This window comes from Scylla paramamosain, chromosome 15, assembly GCF_035594125.1.
Source record: "Scylla paramamosain isolate STU-SP2022 chromosome 15, ASM3559412v1, whole genome shotgun sequence".
Lineage (NCBI taxonomy): Eukaryota > Metazoa > Arthropoda > Malacostraca > Decapoda > Portunidae > Scylla > Scylla paramamosain.
The window spans coordinates 18,458,512-18,480,896 of NC_087165.1; the positions used below are offsets into that span (position 1 = coordinate 18,458,512).

The 22,385-nt window shown below is 41.4% G+C and overlaps 1 protein-coding gene and 2 long non-coding RNA genes across 7 annotated transcripts in view; 2 read left to right on the forward strand and 1 right to left on the reverse strand.

Moving 5' to 3' along the window:
• LOC135107560 (zwei Ig domain protein zig-8-like) overlaps positions 1-278 on the forward strand; it is a 145,614-nt gene extending 145,336 nt beyond the window's left edge. For both annotated transcript variants that reach the window (XM_064017558.1, XM_064017559.1), the window contains exon 7: positions 1-278. This exon is cut by the window's left edge and continues 1,932 nt beyond it. The gene's annotated coding sequence lies outside the window, so the exon portion shown is untranslated.
• Positions 279-3,017: 2,739 nt separating this feature from the next.
• LOC135107562 (uncharacterized) lies at positions 3,018-13,068 on the forward strand. Of its 3 annotated transcripts, none has more exons than XR_010271828.1 (4): positions 3,018-3,102; positions 6,377-6,503; positions 7,944-8,040; positions 11,697-13,068. It is a non-coding gene; the product is annotated as an uncharacterized LOC135107562 (long non-coding RNA). The 3 variants fall into 3 exon arrangements; XR_010271827.1 differs by having other exon boundaries at positions 3,022-3,102; positions 6,363-6,503; XR_010271829.1 differs by having other exon boundaries at positions 3,043-3,102; positions 6,391-6,503.
• Positions 12,926-18,316, reverse strand: LOC135107561 (uncharacterized). 2 transcript variants are annotated; one of them, XR_010271826.1, is made up of 4 exons: positions 18,232-18,316; positions 17,471-17,538; positions 13,630-13,703; positions 12,926-13,510 (listed from the first exon to the last, which is right to left on the reverse strand). It is a non-coding gene; the product is annotated as an uncharacterized LOC135107561 (long non-coding RNA). The 2 variants fall into 2 exon arrangements; XR_010271825.1 differs by having other exon boundaries at positions 17,471-17,555; positions 18,232-18,295.
• Positions 18,317-22,385: the final 4,069 nt, after the last annotated feature.

Below are 22,385 nucleotides of genomic sequence, written 5' to 3' on the forward strand. Positions count from 1 at the left end.
TATAGAATAATCACACCGATAAACATCCCGAACAAATAAAACAACGCAGTAAACATCTATTTTATTTATCTTTTTTTTTCGGAAACAATGCGCAGAGGTACGTGTATATATTTTGCGGACTCTTATAAAGATAATACACCTTTGGGCATAAAGCTTCCCTTCCTGTTACTTTCATCCGCCCTTTTTTCCTTAGTGTTTCCAAACTACTTGTAAATATTGATATATTCCCATGACATTTTGTATACAGAATATGTATTAAATTGTATATTTTACCATAATCACTAGTTTTCATTTATGTGAGCCTTTTCACAGCTGAGAGAGAGAGAGAGAGAGAGAGAGAGAGAGAGAGAGAGAGAGAGAGAGAGAGAGAGAGAGAGAGAGAGAGAGAGAGAGAGAGAGAATATAGGCTGTGGTAACACACACACACACACACACACACACACACACACACACGTACACACACACACACACACAGTCCTATCTTCAGATTGTCTTTCCTCAAAACGTAACCAATAATTAAGGAATACTGTCAGTGCTGTGCTTACCTCTACCTCTACAACGTAAGATTATGGACAAGCCTTTCTCACAAAACTGTTTATATATATATATATATATATATATATATATATATATATATATATATATATATATATATATATATATATATATATATATATATATATATATATATATATATATATATATATAGATAGATAGATAGATAGATAGATAGATAGATAGATAGATAGATAGATAGATAGATAGATATAGAAAGAGAGATAAGTAGATTGTTACCTTGTTAACAGCATGCAGTATAAGATATGCTTTGTTTTGTTTCACTACGGTGGCTTTAGGGGAGAAGGACGTTTTCTTGATATTCTTAACACTTTCTCCACAGGTGATTAAAGAGCTTACCAACCAGTACACGCTCCCTCGCCATGAACTAATGCAGTTAGATCCCTTTTTGTAGAGGAGAGCTAAAAGTTTAATGCACGCCATGTACAGGATTACAGGTTTGGTGGCTGCGGTGATGTCTGATGGCAGTTCTTTCCTACGTCCCTACGGGAACATTAACAGTAGGTTATGCACATTAACTGAAACATCTTGTACACTGATCAATACACATAAATCGTGTGTGTGTGTGTGTGTGTGTGTGTGTGTGTGTGTGTGTGTGTGTGTGTGTGTGTGTGTGTGTGTGAGTGTGTGTGTGTGTACTTATGCGTAGTGAACAGCAAGCATAACAGAGAAAATCTGATTTGTTAACACATCAGCATATGTCGTGTACTGAAAAGTAAATCAAAATCAAATAATATAATGTTATTATTATTCGGTTGTGGCGTCAGGGGAGTGACTTGGGAAAGTAATTAGTTGCACTTACATAGAGAAGCTGGAATTGTTGAGGAACGTCAAGAGTGAACGCAGCACTTTGAGATGGTTGTTAAATAAAGAGATAAGAGAGAATTAGAATCATTGATATATAAAGAAGACGATACAGGACTATGAAACCTGGTTAACCTTTCATTACTCGATTGAAGAAAAAAAAAATCGAAAAATATTTTAAGATTTGTGTGATGATGTCAAAGGAGGCGGGCAGCAAACTCACAGCAGCGAGGCCGGTGGTGATAGCAACTGACGAGTAATGGTCAGTAATGGAAAATGAAAGCTATTGGTAAAGCACTAAAAGCTCTTAAGATGAAAGTGTTAATAAAGGGGGAGTATATAAGGTTAATTCCATGCTGCAGGTAAGATACTAGTGGATTTATGGATGGTCAGCGAAACTCGGTGAAGTATTGCAAGTGTGGAATTACTGTATTTGTTTATTTATATGTTTATTTAATTATTTATTTATTAATATTATTATTATTATTATTTGTAGTAGCACTAGTTGCTATAGTAGCAGTAGTAGTAGCAGTAGTGGCAATAGCATTTTTGCTTATTCTCTCTCTCTCTCTCTCTCTCTCTCTCTCTCTCTCTCTCTCTCTCTCTCTCTCTCTCTCTCTCTCTCTCTCTCTCTCTCTCTCTCTCTCTCTCTCTCTCTCTATATATATATATATATATATATATATATATATATACATTTTCGATTATTTATTTATTCATTTATTCATTTTTAGAATTTTGAGGGTTACGTGTCTTAGATTATAGAAGAAAACTTATGCTCGGGTACGTGAGCACACAATGACCACACATCCGCACCAACCAGTTGACGATAGCCAAGTTGAATCGAAGACACAAGAACTTTAGAGACAGCCAAAAGTGTACTGAATGAAACCGGAGGCTCTTAGAGGAAAATATCTACATAATAATCATTTCTAGTGGTTACACTAGCTGGGAGGTGTTAGCGTAATGGTGTGACCTGCATCTTCATCACCATTATTGTATACTGTAAATAATGCAGGAAGGGAATTATTTTAGTATTGAAACACACACACACACACACACACACACACGTATTTTGCAGGAGTGATTACGTAGTTAATATAGAGGTTTTAGTTTTTAAGTTTAATTTCCATGACGTTAAAACTTCGATCAAAATACCGTGATATAAAACAAGCCTACCATTCGTGTGTGTGTGTGTGTGTGTGTGTGTAGCGAATAAAAGATGGAACAATCAGCTCATCCTTAATTGGTACCGGGGTCTTTATTTGACTATTCATCCATAGAGCTGAATGTTCCCGAATAAAAGAAGTCATGAAAAATAGAGAGAGAGAGAGAGAGAGAGAGAGAGAGAGAGAGAGAGAGAGACTAAGCCATTTAACTCATTTGAACTCAGTACCGGACAAGTGAACCACTAAAAGTCCAATAACACGATAGCAAAAGTGCCACCAGAAAGTCATCTTATACTGTAACAAAAAAAAAAAAAAAAGACAATTAACATTACTAATTACAAAATAAAGTTATGTATACGTAGAAGTCAAGAGAGGCTTTAATCAAACTTATTTCTTCCCCTTAACAAGTGTTCGTTCAGGGAAAAAATTATGAAAACGATTCGTTGTTTCGAACACTAGATTTGTTTGAATGCTTGAGGTGCGGGGCAGTGGGACGGCAGCTGCGTTGGAAGGTGGGCGTGGAGGAAGAGGCTTGTGGTGGATGGTGAGAAAGGTAAGTCATAATGTATTGTGAGTAGTAATAGCAGTGGTCGTAATATCTCCAGACATCCAAGTGATTCTGGTAAGGTAAATCTGATAGCGCTACAAGATTATGATCACATGAGGTAAGGGGAAAGACTTCTTATTGTGTGGGACGTTCGGAGAGGGCTGGTTTCCCCTAGATTAGGATTTATTACGTAAGGTTTGTGAAATACATCTTTGTAGGCTTACTAGGTGGAAAAGGATGAATGGTGATAGGTCGGTTAATGTTTACGATAATTCCTTTTTACTTTGTTGTTCTACACTTACTGTAACACGTCTGTAAAAGTTTTCGATAGCGACTTTCTATAGTTAACTCACAAAATCAGAGAGAATCAGAGATGTCCCCCCATAGCCTAAGTACACAAATTGTGTGTACATTTTGCAGCACGTCTCCTTCCGCACTTCCTATGCGCCTCAGGAAGTAGTTCATAGGTCGGTAAAATGTCACATTTTGTCTGTACGTAATCTCAGCTCGTTCGTTCTATCGAAACTATTGAATTGTAAGCATCTTATCATGAGCATTTCATTATGAGGCACATTTTATATGCGAGATATATAAAGGACACTACGAGTCAGTGAGGGTGTCATGGCGTCTTGCCAATCTCACTCCAGTCGTCATCAATGGAAAGTTTGGGAGATTGTGATCTACGTTTGTTGTTATTCCTCTGAAAAAAGGCCGTTTTCGTTTTCACAATCTAGAAGATTGACACTATTTCCTCTCCTGGTGAGTATTAATGTATTTTATTTCTTAATATATGATGATTTCAGATCCTGGCCCTTCGAGGAAGCCGTTACGCACATATGCATTAATAAAAATCAGTATTGTTTCAATGTCCAAATAGACGTAAAAAAAAAATGTGCTGTGGAACACTTTTGCTGAAAGGAGCCACATTTTTCTTCCGACGTCAATTAATTTTCTGGCACTGCCACAGTTTCTTGGCGGAATCAGATGTCGACGACTTGCTGCAAGTCTCAAAATCCTTTGACGACAAAATTCAAATTCATTTGCGACGGACACACGGTTAAGTCTTGTGGTTTGCCTGTATACCTATGGTGAAGACCACAATAGCTGCAACGACTACCATGGTGGTTTTAGGATAGCAGTTGCAAGCTGCTAGCACGACGGCTTATTAGATATACCTTGTGACGTAGGCCTTAGGACGTTAGGTTACATTAGGTTAGGTAAGTGACCTTTGGGGGGTCCAGGGGAAGCGTAGTCCCACAGTTAATTATATTTAGTAATTTCCACGGAGACGGAGCAACAGCTATGGCGAAACTTAGTCATTGATGTGGTGGTGAGGAGTTTAGTGATGCATCGGATAACAAAATTTTAGAGCTCCGTGGGTGCGGATGCGGAGCCGGATATGAACTTCTCATAAATTTGGTTGCGGATAAGATTGCGGATTTTGAATTATCAATATTTGTTGATGTGGATGCGGTTGCCGATTTTTTTTTTTTTTACCTTCATATCCCCGGTCTCCGATGCGAATAATTTTTACACATCACAGTAATAAAAATTGCAACACAATACTCCAGAGAGGAGAGAAAGAGGAGAGGAAAAAATAAGTAAACGGAAAAAGTAAAAATGGTAAATACATTTCAAAAACGTAGAAGCAGGGAAGGGATGTACAGGGGGCAAGGAGATGGAGGGAGTAGAAGTGGGAAGGTGGTGGATGTTGGAAGAACGAAAAGGAGTAGAGGACAAGAACAGTGACTATTTATTTCCCATTACCTCCTCTATCCCAATTTTTTTTCACACCTTTCCTTTTCTCCATATTTTCATTCTCTCTACTTTTTCCCCCTACTCCTATCCTCCTCTTTCACCTTTTCTCTACTTTTTGCCCCAAGTATTCGCCATCCTTCGTGATGAACTCCTTTCCTACCTCTACTTCCGTCCTTTCCTCCCCCTTCCTCCTCCTCTCTTTTTCGTTTCGTCTCAAAACCCCCCTTCCTGTCACCTCCCCTCCCCTTATCTGTGGAAGAAAGAGGGACAAGAAAATGATACCTTGCTCTCTCCCATTCACTCTTCATTTTTCTCTCTCTATCTCTTGTGTAATTCCATTCTCATTCTCAGTCAGACTCATTCTGTTTAAAAATCCTCAAAATTGTTCTTACTCTCATACTTCATCTTTTCGTTAACTTTCGCACTCACGCTTGCGTTCTCACGCTGACTCTTGTTCTAATTAACTCTCACTCCCATCCCCTCTCACATTCACACTCAATTTTTTCACTTATTTTCATAAATTAAGTCGCACTTCACGCTATCTTGCTCTTCCTTTCACTTTTTCCTTTCTATGCACAACCAGTCTCACTCTGTTAATCTTTCAACCCGGACTCTTCGTTCAACTCAGGCTTACCCTCACTCTCACACTCAAACTTAGCCTACTTCAACATGCTCACGACTACCACAATATTCTCTCTCTCTCTCTCTCTCTCTCTCTCTCTCTCTCTCTCTCTCTCTCTCTCTCTCTCTCTCTTACTCGTCCACACTCTCGAAGCCGGAACTTTTATTTGTAAATGCAATTGTGGATACTGATACGAATTTTTTGTTGTTTTAAAACGCCGATGCGGATAGTATATTCACTGCGGATGAGGGGGCAGATATCCGAAACATCACTAATTGATGATGTTGTTTTCATTATTATTATTATTATTATTATTATTATTATTATTATTATTATTATTATTAATATTAATAATAATATTATTATTATTGTTCTTGTTGTTGTTCTTGTTATTATTATTATTAACTATTATTCATCCGTATGTGTATGAAATAGTTTTACTGGCATGGTTATCAGGTTAACAGGCCTATACGTTATTTATACGTTTTGGTGCTCATTGCCATTTGCAAGTGTGTCCGTGTGTGTGTGTGTGTGTGTGTGTGTGTGTGTTGATTGTCGCTGAAGTTCTCATTTAACTCTTGATCAGTGCGCAGCACTTTCTCTCTCTCAATTTCGAGAGAGAGAGAGAGAGAGAGAGAGAGAGAGAGAGAGAGAGAGAGAGAGAGAGAGAGCAATTAATAAGTTGTTCGACAGACCAGCGAATCATTACCACCACACGACCATTAACACTAAAGCCAAATCCTCCTTGATAACCAAGTCATCGCAAAGCAAAGAAAGAAAAACAGAATACCTTTCTTTAAACATCGTAAAATTGCAAAATTCATTTATTTACACGAACAAATTGCCCAAGACAGTAATTAGACATAATTTGTTGCTCTAAATATAGTTCATTCTGAGTAGAACATATGAACCAGTCTCACTGAGTTTCGAGTGGAGTGCTTGAGGAAGAGGAGGAAGAGCAGACAGTGGGGCCGGCAGCTGCATTTGAAGGGGCGCACGAGGATGGATGGAGTTAAGGAGGATGGAGGTAAGTCAATGTTTTTTTGTTGCAGTTCCTCTTGCTGGTGTTGGTGCTACTGCTAGGAGAGAGAGTGGAGGCGTGTAATGGAGGGACTATTTCCTGTGGTGGTGGAAGAGAAAGTTTCTGATGGTGTGTAGACAACGAAAGTGGGTATTTCCTTGTTTCGTTGTTTCGTTCTTGTGGGAGGGAACGATAGAATTTATTTATTTTTTTAGGTAAACTTATAGATGGTGGGCAGCTATAGTGGAACCAGACTAACTTGGTACTCAGGGTGTTGGCTGTTCATGTCCCAGACTGGTGTACGTTCACAGTTGACAAGGCACACACTTTAACTTAGAGAGAGAGAGAGAGAGAGAGAGAGAGAGAGAGAGAGAGAATCGTTACCTTAGATCATGAAGAAAGAAAAAAAAACGCTCTATGGATACTCTTAGAGCTGAAAAGTTAAGATATATTCACGAACAAATTAGCCAAGATAGTAATTACACCATTTTTTTCTCTCCTTAAGCATCTTCGTTCAGAGGGAAGCATGAACCCGTCTCACTGGGTTTCGAGCGGAGTGCCTGAGGAAGAGAAGAGAACAGAGTAGAACAGCAGCTGCGTTGAAAGGGACATATGATGAGGAATGGAATTGATGAGGAATGGAATTGAGGAGGAATGGAATTGAGGAGGGTTATGATTTGTTGCAGTTGTTCTTGTGGCTAGTAGTGGAGTGTGTGAAGGCGTGTGATGGCGGGATTTCCTGCGATGGTGGAATAGAAAGTTTAGTTCTGAGTATAGATGGCGAAAGTGGATAATTCCTTGTCTGGTTATTGTGGTGGCAACACAAGTAGGGTGGTTCCAGGGGGAGGCAGGAGGCGTGGGGAGGGATTCAGGGTCTAAGCTCAGGCGTCAATCTTAATTAACCTAGTAGTGGACACAGATGGTGGACGGTGGACAGGTAGTGGACACAGATGGTGGGAGTTGGTCAGGTAGAGTGCTATTATTATTTTCGGGATATTTTATTACTTCCAACAAAGAGCAAAAACTTTTTCTGTGTATTTTGATAGGCCCAGAAAAAAATCAGAAATTATTCTTTTTTACTTGCACTACACCTTTTCAAAAATTCCAGTCACCTGACAGGAAAGCGACATTGAGGATTCAAGAGGCGAAGCCCCTGTGGTTAGGAAATTTGGTTAGAGATGAGTTGTGAAACGGCGTCCTCTGTCTGATGGTTAAAAGCGGACAGTGGTTATCGCATCGAGGGGCCATTATTTGTTTATTACTAAATTATCGTTTGATTATAATATATATATATATATATATATATATATATATATATATATATATATATATATATATATATATATATATATATATATATATATATATATATATATATATATATATATACACACGAACAAATTAACTAAATGTAATTATCTCTATTTTTTATTCTCGTTCGTTCAGAGGAGTTCACGCGAAGCGTTCGAGGAAGGAGCTGAGGAACGGACAGGAAGGACGGCAGACGGAAGTACGAGAAGGGATACAGCTAAGGAGGACGGAGGTAAGTAGGTCATGATTTGATGCAGTTGGTCTTATTTTTGCTAATAAGGGAGGGCATGGAGGTGCGTGATGATGGAATAGAGTTTGGATATGGAGTGCAGATGATGAGAGTGGATGATTCCTTGCTTGGCCCTTTTGGTGACAGTACTAGTACTAGGATGATTCTGGAGGGACGTCATCTAGTACTAGATGTTAGTCAACGTGGTAATGAGAGTAAGGTGTTGGGTAGTGAACAGTTAAAGTATTATAATTTCCGTATGTGCAATGAACCTGTGTGATTAGCAGGTGTATATGTCATTAAGGTATAGAATCCCATTCTCAAGGAGGTTTGAAGTTTAACCTCCTTTGCAATATTTGCAGAGTTGGTGACGGGCAGGTAGCGCCGCCCAGTCCAGAGATTTATGTCACTACACCATCGCTTTACATTTTTCATTCAGTGCTGCTTAAACCATCTTTGGTGTGCTGGGTGATAGGGGTTGTTAGAAGGATATATGGCGAAGGAAATACGGGGGGGAAAGAATGGTACACAGGTTAAGTTAATGACGGAGCCTCGGCCATACATACCAAGGTGACCCAAGCATAACTAACACATTAAGGGCGAGGGTTGAGTGATCATGAACTTATTGTCAGTCACATGGAAAGTTACATTGACGCGCGTGCGCGCGCGCGCGCACGCACACACACACACACACACACACACACACACACACACACACACACACACACACACACACACACACACGACTAGACGGCCTTAAGTAATCACATCCACCTCAACTGGCGTCCACACACACTACCAGCCCTCACGCACCCCACGTACATTCCTCCCCCACCTCATCACCCTACAATCCCTCACGCTCACCCGCACTCTGAAGCCGCGTACACACTATGCCTCATGCCGCGCAACATGACCCAGGTTTAGGGGGGTAGGAGGGAGTTAACGTCAACACAATAGGGGAAGGAGAAACCGCACAGCGCGCTGTCGCGCGGCGCGCTAACCAGTAGCATCTGCTTGGGACTGTATTCTGAGAAACTACTGTGTCTTTCTAACACTACTTTCCAATACTGACACGGTTTTTTAAGGATGTTTTGATGGTTCCAGTGACAGATCAACAAGATTACATTATTACCAGGAAGAACACTCTTGAGAACCCGGCTAATAATCGCTGTGACTTTTGAAAATAGTCGTGATGAGAGAGAGAGAGAGAGAGAGAGAGAGAGAGAGAGAGAGAGAGAGAGAGAGAGAGAGAGAGAGAGCAAAGTGTTTCTGCAAATGCTACTGCCGAAGAAGCTGTTGTTGTATGTATGGTTGTGGCCACCGCCAACACTGCTTCTCAATAGGCATTTTTTGGTGCATTGTGAGGGCAGTTTGTACAAATTTGAAAAAAAAAAAGAAAGCTTTGGTGCAATGAATGGATTTCCAGGCAGAGTGTAAAGGGAAGCTATACACAAATTTTCGCTGAACTTGAAAGACAATGCCAAAATGATTTTTAAAAACTATATCAGAATGCCAGTGTATTCATTCTACAATTTGCATCTAGACCTGCACTCCTCACTCCCTTGTTATTGTAGTTTTTATTTCAAACTTCACACAGGCATGGATGCTCTTTCAATAGTTCAATGAACAACGGAGTGTTCCCGCGGGTCCACTCATTGTTTTGGTCTGCCATGAGAGATAAGCGAGCTAGCTACATTATCCTTCCTTGTGAGAATCCACCTGAGCTGCCGTGCGTGTATGCGTGTCACCACCATGAAATGCCCACAGGCAGACTTGGTTGTGACGCGCGGCGTGCCGCCTCGCTCGCTTCATATAATGGTAAAACGCAACACGCGTTGCACGTCATGAGGCATCGTGTGGACGCGCCTTCAGGCTCACACACCCTTTGTGCCCTTATTCACACTCACCCCACTCACCATCACACACTTAACTCACTACCGATCCTCATACACACACGCCAAAGTTCGCTATCGCGTAGGCAACCCATTGCGCGCTCTTGACACAGCTTGTCCACACCTAATGTTCTGTCCACACCCCTCACACCTACACGCTTCCCTTATTTACAGCCACACTTTGTCATCCCCTAAGCGATCCATCCATCCAACTATCCAGCCACAAACGCACATCCAACTTCTTATCTAGGCCTTCCTTCCTTCCCTACATGCACTCCCATCCATTAACCGGCTTACCAACTAAACGCCTTCTCCCGCCCCCAGAACACATTTCGTTTTAGCGTTACTTAAATAGAATAAGAAATTGTAGGAACACGAAACACTGAGGCAGACGCACACTCCATTCATTCATTCTCTCTCTCTCTCTCTCTCTCTCTCTCTCTCTCTCTCTCTCTCTCTCTCTCGAATGTTTTCTCTCTCGCCCACTTTTCCTGTGTCCTTGGCTGCCCATTCGTCTTTCCTCAATTACCCTCTTGTGTATCCCCCACCACCTCGCCGCACTAACTTATTCCTTTTTCTTCATTTAACCCGTACCCCATTAATTTCTTACTCTTCCTCCTCCTACCCCTCCCATTCAATTTTCAGAGGCTTGGTATCCTCCACCTTCCACTGGGTTAGACGTGCGGAATAGTTAGATGAATTATTCGGTTGCAGGAGCATGGCATGATAATTAGCTAACTGAGCATAGTGTCTCGTCCTTGTGCACAATTAACGAATTAGCCTGCCGCCTGTATTGACTCCCATGGACCTGCCAAGAATCTATACCAGCAGGCGCACCCACACATTGCCTCCAACACACACATGCACTCACACAGGGATATACGTAGGCAAGTGTTTCTCGTATCACCAGGTTTGGTAGCGTGAAGTTTGTTCCTTATCCTGAGTCCTGAACAGGTTACAACTGTGTAGGGGAGATCGGAGAAAATGGAAAGCAATCTGAAACAAGAATAGGTCGAAAAGATGATGTGGGAGAGAGAACGTTGAGTAAGCTTATCTGGTGATACCTGCATGGGTGAAAATCCAGCATCCTTAAGAGACGAAGCAGCCACAAAAGTTTGAGTGAGAAGGGAACTTAAGTGATTCCAAGAGGAGGGGAAAGGCATAGTATTTCTTGAAAGGGAAAACTAGTAGTAACATACACTCTGGGTGCTAGTATACTTGCGAAAGGCAGTGATTTTTCGTTGAAGGATTAGGGTTGGAAACACTTCAAGCTATCAGTGTAAGTGTGTCTAGTAGAAGAAAAGTCTGAGTAGAAGATAAAGAAGGGAATGTTCAAATACCAGATAGATGACAGAATCGGAGGGAATTTTGAAGAAAATGAATAGGTGAAAAAAATGAGTTATGTCAGAGGAAAAATATTTTCAGCGGAAAAGGGAACGAAAAGTGGAGCGAAGAAGAAAATGAGGCGGAGGAGAGAAGAATTTACGGTAATGGAGAAAAATTTTGAGAAGAGAATTATGTAGGAAATCGGCAGTTACTACAAAGGCGGCCACGGGGAAGGGAGGTTTGGGGAACGAGGACATAGATCGTGAAGTACGTGTAGTGGCCCTGTATGATGAAAAAGAGAAGTCTGGATGAAGTGAGCAGGAAGGCATAATACTCGTACTGATTGTCGTTGTTCCTGTCGGTGGTTCTTTCTTAAGTTGTTATTATTTTCATGTTTTTATTATATATATCATTTTCTCGTTGTATATTCTTATTTTACAGAGGTGGTATGGGAGTAGTAGCTCTGTCTCGCCTACCACGTACTTTCCCGACAGTCGTATGACTGCAAGCGTGAAGCAGAAAGATACTGATTGATAGGTGCCTAATTCGACTGGATGGCAGCATAGAAACGGTTACAGGTGGCTCGGGATCACTCCTGAATCCAGGCCTTTGGATCGGCAACTTCTGTAGAAGACAAACAGAATACAACCAGAAAAAAAAAAAAAAAACGAATAGTGTCATCTTCACTAATTGTCCCTACATCTGGCACGCCGCTTTCTCTCCAGAAACTTCAATCATCCGTTCATTCTTCTCTCTACACAATCATCATCCATTCCCTTCCTGTCTTCTCCACTCTTTCATTCCTATTATTCTCTAACTCAGAATCACTTGCATCATCTCTCCTGTCTCTCTCTCATACCTCTCACACTCCCATATCCTCTTCCATGTCAGACGTCTGGCACACTTTGCTGCGGGACTCAGACCATCTGTAATTCCTTGCATTCACATCCATGTACCTTTACTCGAAAAGAGATCACCACCACCCAGGTTTCCATCATACCACCTTTTGCATACATCCAATTCCAGACTGCTCTTTCGTTCCATCTCATTCTTCCGTTCATTCGGTCCCACCCACTTCTCTGTCCATTCATTCCCCAGCCTGCCGCCTCTTGTCACGACCCATTCACGGTCATTTTTTACTCCCAGCCATTCTCATCACCCACTCCACTCTCTCATTCTCATGCAGCTCTTCCTCCATTTGCTTTCCACTTTCATTCCACAGATACATCTTTTCTTGCTGGTCTTGCATCCATCCATTCTTTCAAGCCTAATCTTGTACCCAACTGTCGCTTTTGTAAGTCTTTCCCTAAATGTGCTCCATCCCATATCACCTTTCAAAGCCTTTCACTTGCCCATCCTTCTAACTTACCAATTTCACTCTCATTCCATGACCTTATTCACAATTATCCCTACCTATGACCTTATTCACAATCATCATTACCTTACTTTTCTCACTGCTAAACCTAACAACTCCAAGTCCACACATCTTACCATTCATTCTCCACACTTACTCCTGCATATTCATTCATTCTCATTCTGGCTGCCAACCCTTTGTATACAAGTTGAGAGTTTTGGTGACAATATATACATCCTTACCTAACTCCTCTCACACTCTTCATTCACCCAGTCTGTATTTATTAGCTCTAGTGTCAACCAACATACACATACTATTTTTATTTAGTATTTATTTAGTATTTAGTATTTTTATTTATTTATTTTTATACAACCATTGAAGAACACTATGTGACCACGAAGAACACTATGTGACCACAAGTTATGAAGCACAACCTAGAAAAAAAAGTCTTAATTCTAATTTTTTGTACGATTTTATAGCAGTTGACGGTGAAAATAAATTGGAGGAGGAAGGCGGCGGCTGAGGGATGAAAATTATAAATTAAATTGGATATGAAAAACGTAAAACCAGCCGCCGTAATAATAAGGGGGGCGGAGGATAGGGGTGTGAAAATTAGACTAAGTTTAAGGTGAGGGGTGTGAAAATTAGATCCAGAGCACTGGATCTATACGAAATGTTCACGTTAAACTTTTTTTTTTTACCATTTTTTATACCCCTACCCCACCTTTTCACACCCCTACCCCCCTTTTTTTTTTACCATTTTTGTTTCACACCCCTTCAACAAACTTTAAAAATTTACGTTATATTTTATTGAATATTGTTTGTTCCTTCTCTGGAGCTCAGCAATGGACTCGTCAGGTCAGAAAACATCATTCCTGTCACATAACTCGTCTTCCTAGTCCTGCAATATAAACAAATACTTACAATTAAAAGAAAAGTGTAGATACATGTTTGCATTTCTTGATCACTCATAAACTGAGATTTGACACCCAGTAGAAAAGTACAGAAACAGATTCTTACATGACGAAACATCCACGCTAACGTGCTTCAGGAAGTTTTGGCCACACCCAGCTCTATACACGCCTCAAGCTACGCTGAAAGAGGAAAAAAGCAAGAGTCAGTCGCTCGGTCTCTTTCCCCCCCACCTCTCTCTCTCTCTCGTTAAACAATGTGTGCCGTGGCGGCATCCTCCTGGATTCACCTTGGTTACATACTGTAAACGACTTGCACATCGCTTTAGAATAATAAAAACTCTGGCTTCCTACCACTACTACTACTACTACTACGACTGAAAACACGAACATGTCGAAACTTGCAAATTGAACAAGGACCAGATTCATCAAGCACATTCACTCCACCTCTCCAATCACCCCCTTAGTTCCCTTAAACTACCACTTAAACATGAAAGCCAGCCAGTTAGGTAACACTCTCCCACCCTTTGCTTCATAGAGCTCAGCGCCTTGCAGCACTTGCTGCGTAGTCAACAAGAAGCCTGCCTTTAAGAAAGTCACTATAACTAAACTTCTGCAAAATATTAATCGCCGCTCCAATAAAATATGCAGCATCCAGCACCACGTCACAACGCTCAGTAGACTCAGGTAAGTAACTTTATTTTGAATCAAAATAACTACTTATGTTTCGTTCTCCCTCCAGATACATATCAATACCGATACGATACGAGTCCCTCGAGAGCGATGGGAGTCGGCAAACATTCCCCTTCCTAGTGTCACTCAACCCCCGCCCAGCTCGTCAATACGCGTCTGTGCCCCAACCAATCCTCCTGGCTGGTATTGGTCGGTTCCCGCCACACCGTGTCTAGGTTAAGTCAGCCCCACACCACTCTCTAATATGTCAGTCCAAACTAATCCTACTGTGAAGTATATAGTCAATCAACACCTGCAGTAAGCATAACTCACCTAACATCATCTATCTGTTATCCTGTGTGGAGTCGAAAGCTTTTTGTCTCCTCGACTCCCCTCTTACGGACTGTCTTGAATCTCTCGACGCCGCAGTACTGCACGTCTTACTATCACTATCTCTTTTTTCAAACGTCCTAATTGTATCTCTGCCCCTTTCCACGGCCTCGCTCCAGAGGATTATATTTTTTCTCACTCCTATTATGTCCAACTCACTAAAGCAACTGCTAACCTAAACTATAACCTAAACTCTTCAAACTATACTGACTTTCATCCCTACTGGCTCTTCTCTCTTTCTGGGGCTGGCATTTTGAGCAGGCTTTTCTTTTCTTTTTGTTTTCGTTTTATTCCTAGGCCGGTCTCTAACACTAGAAAATATGTCACCTAGGTTGACTTCTGCCAGGCACTCAGACCCAACGCAATCACGCTAAGCTAGTTCGAGTCTGTCAGCCAACCCCGCCTGTGTGAGCCAGTCATTCAGTCACTCGTCCATCATCCTGCCAGCATTAGTCAGTCACCCACCACTTTGCCCGCCACAGAGTTAGTTACCCACCGATCACTCTTTCCTGCCATTCCCCGTCAATCACCGCCTACCACCATGCGGGTCAATGAAAGGAAAGAAATGGATGCCCACCAAAAATCTTAAAAGTATGAGATGCCGAGTGAGGAATGGAAGGGACGCTGGCTGTTTTGTCAAGGATTATAATGTATAAGCTACACACGAAGAGACTGGAAAATGTCATCAACGCTGTTAAATGAGTTCACTAAATGCAAACTCGAGTACAAACTTTTCAGAATTTTTCTTCATTCAAAACAATATACATACATGTAATCCGCATAAAACAAAAATGTTTTTTTTTCTTCCCACGCATGCATTCAGTACTAAAAATTTTCTTATGCAACAAAATACACTAGTGCTTCGCATTCCGACCACACTTTACCACACGTTATACAGTAACACTGCCAAGGACCGTCGTGGTGAAAAGACTCGTAGGTAGTAGCATGAAGTAGTCAGAGGATGAAAGAGAGGAAGGAACAAGCCCTGAATCATCCAAGCAAAGGTTTGAGCGAAAAGTTCAGCTTTAGAGACAAATGTGATATCAGTGGTGACATCTGGTTGAAATAAAGGAAAGAAAGAAAACGCAAAGTTACTGGAAGTGTTTTTGCTTATGTGCCAGAAGTCACGAGAGGACTTAGATCTTGAAAGATTTTGACACTTTCTATTAATTAAGGAGTTTTGGCTAGTTGGAGAACAGACTTGGCATGGTTCCGGGCAGAAATATAAAGTGCATGAGATTCTGGTGATGTGAGGTTTAAGTATTTTTTGTAGGCCACCTCTCTATCATGTATAGCACGAGAGCGAGCTGCGTTAAACTAAGGTTTGGAAGGTTTAGGTCGAGAAAAAGAGTGAGGAATGTACGCCCCCATGTCAGACACTATCACCTCTGTTATGCCTTCGACACACAGAGACGGGCTGTGTCACGGAAGCAGTAGTCATTCCAAGGAAAATCAGCAAAATACCTTCTTAGGTCACCCTAACTAGCAGAGGCAAAACACCAGAGAAATCTCTGCTTAGGAGGATCCTGAGGAGGGATTGGAGCGATAGGCCAAGATACAGATATGAGATTATGATCGGAAGTGCCCAACGGTGAAGAGAGGGTAAAAACATAAGCAGAAGGATTAGAGGTTAGGAAAAGGTCAAGAATGTTGGGCGTATCTCCAAGACGGTCAGGAATACGAGTAGGGTGTTGCACCAGTTGCTCCAGGTAGTGGATAGCAAAGTTGAAGGCTAGTTCACCAGAATGGTCAGTGAAGGGAGAGGAAACCCAAAGCTAGTGGTGAATATTGAAGTCTCCAAGAATGGATTTTCTCCGCAAAAGGGAAAAGAGTCAGACTGTGCTCCACTTTGGAAGTTAAGTAGTCAAAGAATTTATTATTATTATTATTATTTAGTTTGAGAGCGACTCTTTAATTGTAGCCAGATGGTGGAAAACTCGGAAGATTCATGAGCGTAGGCACAAGAGCAGGTTAAGTCATTGCTCACATAAACACAACATCCAGTTTTGGATTGAAAATGAGGATAGAGAAAGTAGAAGAGAATAGAAAAGGGGCTACTGGCAGTTGCCTCAGACACCTGAGTTTCAGTGAAAAAAAGAAGGTGAAGTTTAGTAGAGGAGAAATGATGTTCTACAGATTGAAAATTAGATCTAAGACTGCGAATGATGCAGATGTTAATGAAGAAAAGAGTCCGACCTGGGGACATTTGTGGTCCACTCCCCAGATGGGGATTCCGAGGCTGGTGTAGGAGTCGCCATGATAATTTTTAATCTTGAGTGAAGGGTGTGTGTAATTAGGTACTTGTAGTTTTGTATGAAGGAAGAGAGTTGTCTTGAGAGGTCAGGCTGTGACTGCCCCCTTGTGTTGTGAGACAAAGGAAAACAAAACGTTCAGTGAGGTCACAGGTGGGTTTAATGATAAGTTCACAGCACCCCCTGATCCAGTGCTTTAGACTTCACTGGGTGTAATTATCGTTTCGGCAGTTGCCTACTGCCTCCTCACAACCCGTTGGTTATGACCACGTGACGTACATGTGCATGCACTAAAACCGCTTTAAAATCTGCGTTTAAACATGTATAATGGACTTGTGTGGACTCAGCCGCAGTACGAGGATGGGTATTTGCTTCAGCGCAAGCTTGTAACTGTAAAGGAGGAGGGATACGCTGTAGGTGGTTTTGGTCTAGGCGCTCATCTCCGTCTCAGTGGACTTTGAGGCTATGGTGGATGAAAGTGAGATTTGGTTTTGTTTCAATTTTAAGCCTTAATAGTGCTATGCAACTTACTTTCTTTACTAACGTAATGTCTGTACTGTTCCATAATCTTGTGTTTAACCCATGCTTTTCCTAATAACGCCAACAATTAACAATTAACAATTAATATGGATTTACCTGAATTATTTACCATTGTTCCATAATGCCAACTCCAGATTCTTTCGTCAGGAGGCTCCGTCTTAGCCCTGGTGGATTACGAAAACTGTACATAAAAACCGGAGAAAAATTTGTTATTGCACATTATTTTCTGGTTTATGACTTTGCAGCGTGCGCGATTTTACTGTACTGCTTAAATAATAAATAAATACTACCATATAAATTTTCATCATGCCAAAAAAGTTTTTAAATAACATGAGAGAGAAACGGAAGGGGAAGCGATGTCTTACTCTAAGCCTTCCACTTCCCTCCCTCCCTCTCTCTCTTCCTCATATTACCTAACCAGCGTACCACAACAAATTACCGGCTAATCTTTACAATCACTTCGCCAAGTCAATCTGTACGATATTTTAGCACAACACCGTATACATATTTACGTATACGTGTTTACTACAGACTATGGTTGGTCACCTCTCTGCACAAGTGTGCTCACCCACACTTGTGCAATCCTTAGCCACATTGAACACAAAGCTGGTCGTCATGGACACTCCTTATTGACGGGGATCAATAAACGTGCATAAATCCAAGTTTAGTAGATAAAGGTAATGAGTACTGTATACGAGGATAGGTATTTCAGGAATGGGAATGATGAAACTATAACGCAGTCAGGTGAGACAGACAGACTACGGCGTAATGGCACTAGAAACAGCTTTGCATATTTCTGCCCTTTAACATCATTTGCTTCTTTTTTTTATGAACAACATAGGGAATAAAGAACTTACATGCAAGCAGGAGATTGACGTCCAACACCTGCCAAATCAGCACAGAGAATGGCCATGACAGTGACACGCATGCGCTGATGTGCCACGTATTTTACATATTTGACTGAGCTCTCATTAAATTTATGTTGACTATCCCTTTGTTGATATTTTCGTGTATTCTTTTTATTTACTTTTTTTTTTTTTTACGGTAGAGATGCCTTAGTACGCATGTGGTGTCATTCTTTTTGTTAATGAAGAATAGGAAAGTGGTGTACACTGGGAACACTTGCCATCCGGCGGACGACAGATGATGTACGATGATTTCGTTGTGTATCACGTTAACCATTACAGACGCTAACAAAATTAAAACAGGCAAAATTGGTACTGTTGGTAATATTCAAACTTTCTTTCGTAAAACAATTATCATTTTTCTTTACAGAGAGTAGAATGATCACGAAGTCGGAGAGAGAGAGAGAGAGAGAGAGAGAGAGAGAGAGAGAGAGAGAGAGAGAGAGAGAGAGAGAGAGAGAGAGTTGGGGTTTCGTTGCTATTTTCAGTGAACGACTCCGGTACCGAGGCTAAATAATGTCTTTCATTATACAGCCTACAACTACTGTATATTAGTGACACTGTTGTACGTGACAGCCCAGTTCACTACATCAAGACGAACGTAGGATAATCGTCAGCTTTACAGTAATAATGATGCATTTCACAGGTTAATGGCTTGTTTGATGAAGGTTACACTAATTATCACGGCAATACTCGCGCTGATGATCGTGTTCTGAATGTTACTCTGTTTGGGCTCATTACTGTAAACCTCGTTAAAGGTTGTGTAATATTTCAAGGGTACATGATTTTGTTATGTGGCTCAATGGTGGCTCTCGGCTCATCCCCACGAGGTGTAGGGTTCGAATGCGTGTCACGGCACAGCACACGCTCATCTACCTAGGAGTATGTTTGGATGTTAAGCTGATTTGTGATCTCGGTTTCGAAAGCGCGAAAGGATAGCGATCATGCCACGTTTGAGAGAGAGAGAGAGAGAGAGAGAGAGAGAGAGGAACACATGAAATATAGACGCGTCCCTGATGGAAACCAGCATTGAAGAAAAATGTTTGGTTGATATACTCACGTAAAGAAATAATGTCATTCCATTCAAAACACACAAACAGATCAAATTGTATATTGATAACATAATGAGTGTGCTGGTGATGGGACATGGTGTCACAGATGATGGCGCGCAGAAATAAATTGAATAAGCTATAGTGGCAAACTAACATATGAAAGCGTTACTTCTGTCACTGAGAAACTACTGTGAATCAGTAAGTTTGGCCGGAAGAAGGAGTGAGGATGGGAAGTGCACGAGGAAGGTAGGCAGGCAGGTAGGTGGATGAAGCGGAGAGGTTACTGGGTAGGAGGAGGAGGAGGAGAAGAAGGAGGAGGAGGAAAATGGGGAGGTAGGTAAGGTAGGTAAGAAGTGGATGAATAAGTAGGAAGAGGAGGAAGAAGAGGAAGGGAATTAAGGTACCCAAGAAGAAAAGGGGGAATGGGAAAGGACGGTTGGTTGGAGGAGCGAATGAATGACTTGAGAATGGAGAACCTCATATCAATAAAGGGAATAATGAAAGGCGTGGGATGGAGTGATGGAGAACAGACGTACGTAGATGTACAAAGAGAATGTACCACGCTGATGGATTAATAAAGGAGGAAGGGCATTATGAAAAAGAAGTAACGGTGTGAATTGAAGAAGGGATGAGTGGACTGTTCCGAGAGTTTACATCGTGCCTTGCATCCTCTTCCGTTTCCATGTAAGAAAGACGTGATCTCTTGTTGCAAAAATACATGGTTTAGGCTATCAACAAAGGTAACGTTAGGGTCATGCGGCAACAGAAGACAAAGTTAAATTACTAGTGCTTAAGAGAGAGAGAGAGAGAGAGAGAGAGAGAGAGAGAGAGAGAGAGAGAGAGAGAGAGAGAGAGAGAGAGAGAGAGAGAGAGAGAGAGAGAGAGAGCGGTGCCCCCAGCTCTCACTGAATAAACTTCACGTATTTCAAACTCGCAGCATCTTTTCACAGCCCGAGAAGGAAGTCATATTTCTTGCTTCTCCTCAAGTTACTCCTCGAAATGTGAGCGTCGGCTCCACATAGTTTGCTTATTATTATTATCATCATTATTATTTCCATATATATGTTATACTTTTTACAATAGCTATCATGTTTTAGACTGGTGTTATCTACTTGCATTTAAAACATCTATGATTTCCTCTATGTATGGAAAGAAAAATTAGAAAAAGGTACATCTATGATTTCCTCTATGTATGGAAAGAAAAATTAGAAAAAGGTAAGTGACTGCGAACGTGTGGCCGTAGTAATATTAAAAGAAACTTAGGAACCTTCGCCGCAGCAGAAATATGGTTGCGTGACATTTAAAGCGACAAGACGCTTTCATGACTTATTAAGCGAAACATGAATTATAGTACAGGGCGCCTCACGTTCTCGCTTAAGACATGCAAGAGTGACATCCCTCCATTATAGCGTATGATGTACCCTGGTGCGTAAGGATTTAATAATTACCTTCACATTGCGACATTTTCATTTTTAAACAGCGAATGGGGCGCAACTAAAACATATAAAAAACATTCACCATAATTCCAAGTCCGAAGCGATTAAAATGAAGCCGATTAGTCTACCTGTAATTATACCGGGAAAATTATCCAAGCGTAAGATAATTACTGAACAATCGCCTGAGAGCTCATCCTTGCCAGAACATAAGCTCTATTTTATTGTTTAGGTCCAGCCGGCAATTGGGTTCATTTTAGCATCATTCAGCTTATCAGACTCTTAAGGAACTTGGGGTTTATTAAGCTGGTAAAAAAAATCAATAATAAACTTTGCAATGCATGTAAAGGAAGTTTGGTGTTTATGGGAAATTATTAGATCATGAGTTACTAAGTTTTGGAGGGAGAGAGAGAAAGAGAGAGAGAGAGAGAGAGAGAGAGAGAGAGAGAGAGAGAGAGAGAGAGAGAGAGAGAGAGAGAGAGAGTGTGTGTGTGTGTGTGAGTGTGTGTGTGTCAGGCAGGAGGTTGGTGGCTGAGTGTTGAGAGTACACATCCATAAATAAGTAATATACATCAGTGCTGGACGTGAAGTGCTGTGTTGTGATAAAGTTGCACAAACATTTCCAGGATATTCGTCAAGTGTGATGGAGTGTTAGGTAAACAACAAAAACTTCAGGAGGAATGATGAAAAGCACGAGTACCGTCAGGAGCATGAGCGTTCCATACGCTATTACTTTATATAATACTTAACATAATAGAGAGAGAGAGAGAGAGAGAGAGAGAGAGAGAGAGAGAGAGAGAGAGAGAGAGACCCAGTCACATAGACAATGAAACAAGCGGGGAGGTTCGAAAGACAAAGACATGCGCGCGCACAGACACGGTAACACTTCCAGGAATTTAATTATTGGCTTTTTTAGTACAACACTCAGCCACATCCACATGGGTGACACACACACACACACACACACACACTCCCTCAAAGGAACACTCTCTTGTCGACATTCTCGTGGTCAGATTAGTCCACAGGGAACCACATCCTAGATTCTACAGCACACACACACACACACACACACACACACTACTTACTGAAATTTAAGATTTTCTTGTGATATATTGCCTCCAGTGCACTGAATTCAATAAGTTCACTTGCCTGTAGCAATTCCCTGCGAGATGACAGCTTTGGGAAACCGTGAGCCAAGTGCCTTCCCCAAGGGAAATATATCTTGCCCGCTGTTATAGATTTTCCTACCTGAATCACAGAAAAAAAAAAATCAGAGGTGTGAAATGTAATGTGGTTCACACACACACACACACATACACACACACACCGCGTAGTGTAATGGTTAGCACGCTCGGTTCACAACCAAGAAGGCCTGGGTTCGAACCCCGGGCGCGGTGAGGCAAATGGGCGAGCTTCTTAATGTGTAGCCCCTGTTCACCTAACAGCAAGCAGCAAGTAAGTACAGAATGTAACCCGAGGAGTTGTGACCTCGCTGTCTCGGTGTGTGGTGTGTAACTGGTCTCAGTCCTACCCAAATATCGGTCACTATGAGCTCTGAGCTCTTTCCGTAGGGTAACGGCTGGCTGGGTGACCAGCAGACGACCGTAGGTGAATCACACAC